Here is a 3,321-nt window from a genome sequence, read left to right on the forward strand (position 1 = left end):
TACTAGCAAATGAATCTACGTGTGAGCCAGATTATATTCTCTTCCGTGCTTATAGAACTGTATTGGATCTTTGACGATTATTTCATGTTTCATTCTGCATTTACAATTATTGTCAAAAAAGTACAAAAGCAAAACTCCAAGAAAAATTCAAAAAGACATACATCAAATGCCAATATCAAAGCCTCAAACACATCAAACGAATGGAAACAACTGCCATAATCCTGAATTAATAAATTCATTTCCTCATGTAGAAAATTGAGGATTAAGCTGGTTATATATATAAATATAATATCTCACTTGTATGACAGGCGCATAGAATCCCATTATATTGACAACAATGTGTGAGTAAAACAAACAGAAATAATAAGTAAAATTGTCAAAAATTTGGAAACAGCAGTCACCATTGTGTTACAATCTTAATCACTATAAAAAAAAATAACTATTTCAAAAAATGTTTTTTCGCTTAATCAATTTATGACTTTTGAACAGCAGTATACTACTGGTGCTTTTAATTTGTCTCTCTCATTTTTACTGAGATTATCGCTAATGTCAAATTCGAGAAATAAGTCGAAGGAAGCTGTGTCTGTTTTTTCTTTAATTCTGGAGGATAAACTAATGAAACCCAATCAGAAAAATATGAATTGTTAATTGAAAGAACATTACCGACATATCTGAATGTGAAATAAAAATTATCTGTATTCATTGATCTTCTTACTTTTAACAAGTGTATGAAAGAGCTCTGATTTATCTGGAATGTCGACAAGGAAAGGCACACAGTTCCTTTCCATAGGAATGCCGACAATTTGTTTGAAAAAGTCATCTTTCTAGTTCAAAAAATAAGTTGTTGATAAGAAACACCAGCATACTGATCACTTGTTCCTCAAAAACTGACATTATCAAAAACTGTCAATCAACGGAACAAATGAAAAAACAACAGTAATTTTCTGTTACCAAAAGAGCACCTTCTTGCCAATATTACAAATAAAGGCGGTATTTCTAGTCTAGCTAATTAGCCAAACGCTAACAATCAACGGGAAAAGTGAGAAAAAAAAATAACAATCAAATATCTTTTTTTTTGAAAAGGCATTTTTCGAGTTAAACCTTGTAATATATAGCTAGCTTAACATTCCACTTGTTCTTTAAAGGTCCGTTATATTGACAGCATGGGGTGAGTAACCCAAACAGACATGTGACAATAATCGGGACACAAAAAAAACTGTGTAAACACAAATCACATTCTTACACAACTGACTAAAGAAATATGATATCATAATTAAATGAGTAAACTTAAAAAATCAACATAAGAAAATGGTATTATACATCAAAACAAACATCACCATATACGGATATAACGGAAAAGGTAAATGTTCTTGTATATGAATAACTAGGCAAAAGCATTTCGACATCGCGTTAAACAGTTATACATATAGCGTCATTTTCAGATGAGAGTCGATGATTTTGATACATTGGGACTCACAGGCCCCAAACTAGTCAAAGTTTGGAATGGAACCATAAATGTAGCTCCATAAATGGGTCCGGGTACACATCTCTCTAAATCCGCCTCTGATTTTGAAACAGTAACGAGAGTTCATAGATCAATAGAATATTAAAATGAGGGGCGAGATTTATCAGAGGGACAGTCAAACTCATAGATCGAAAATAAACTGACAACGTCATGGCTAACAAAGATAAAAACAAACAGACAAATTATAGAACACAAGACACAACATAAACAAATAAAAACAAATCAACACGAACCCCAACAAAAACTGGGGGTTATCTCAGGTGCTCTGGAAGGGAAACAGATCCTGCTACTGCATTACACTAGTCTACTGATCATTACAAGTATATTGGTAATAAATTATAGGTTCTTTAAATTTTGAAACTATTATGTTCATTATGGTCACGTTAAGGCTCTGTCTTTAAACTTTTTCTATGTTGGCATTATTTACGTTAGTTATTAAATCCACTCTTTTGGCTTTACATGCAGAAAAAAAGAAAGCAAATGTATTCTGTTTCTCGCTTAGGCCGTTTCTTTTTTGGAAAATACAGGTTCATGTTTCTGTCACAGAAGAAACAATTCATTTTGAGACTTTTCGGACATTTTGTAGAAGATTTTGTTAATTCACTGTTTTGTTATATTTGCAATATTTCACTAAGGGATTTTGTTATTTTTATTGTTACTATTCTCCTGGAATAAACTACCCATCATTGTAAACATAAAACCAATACTTATACAAAATATCTAAGCATAAATTTGACAGTGCCTTTTCAAATATATGAATTTGAAGTAGTTAAAGGCTAATAACAGTGAAAAGTGGATAGTCGCAAAACAACGCCACTGCTATTTCTAATATAACGTGCACATTATTCAAACACATCTACATATACCGGGTATACATTGCATTAAATACGTCAAAGATAAGCATCTTAGGAGAGACTCTCAGAATTATACCATCCCAATGTGCAGAACAGTTTCATATTATAGAAGTTTCATACCATCTGTTGTTAAACTCTGGAATGAATTAGATACTAATGCTAAAAATGCTTTGTCGATTAACCAGTTCAAATCTGTACTTGATAAAATATATAAACCAAAGATTCCTCCTAAATATGTTTGTTCAGGTATAAGAAAATTTAATAGTATTCATTGTCAAAATTTAAATTCTTACTTGTTTCATGATTTTTTGACAGAAGAACCTTTCTGTCCTAAATGTTTATATAAATGTGAAGACAATTAACATTGTTTTTTTTTATTGTCCGTCATACACTTTTAACAGGATCACACTCCTTAATAAACTGTCTGCTTATGGAGTTGATATTGATTTAAAGTTGATACTATTTGGCGATCAATCTATGAGTATTGAAGACAATGTGCAGATAGTTAATGCTGTTCATGAATATATAAAAAAAAATCAGAGAGATTTGTATAATGAAATATATTTTATAGTCCAAAACCAAATTAAGTTTTACTTTGTATGTCTGTATTTTATATTATATTTTTAAATTAAAAGCTCCTGGACCCGAACCAGCTGAAAAATAATTAAAACTGAAACAAAAGTTAAAAATGAAATGACAGTACATTGAAATTAATATTATTAAAGCTAAAAAGCTAATAAATGCACCTTTATTTCTATATCATTCATATATTCAATTGTATATCTTTAATTTCTCAAATCTATTTTTTCTCTCTCTCTTCTTATTATTAACATTCTAAATTCTTTTTATATTATTATAATTCTTTAATGTATCAATATAGTTACTACTCGCTGTCGTTTTTCTTCAGGTGCAATAATTTAGTAAGAATAAGTACACGATATC

Source organism: Mytilus galloprovincialis, chromosome 3 (assembly GCF_965363235.1).
Source record: "Mytilus galloprovincialis chromosome 3, xbMytGall1.hap1.1, whole genome shotgun sequence".
Taxonomy (NCBI): domain Eukaryota; kingdom Metazoa; phylum Mollusca; class Bivalvia; order Mytilida; family Mytilidae; genus Mytilus; species Mytilus galloprovincialis.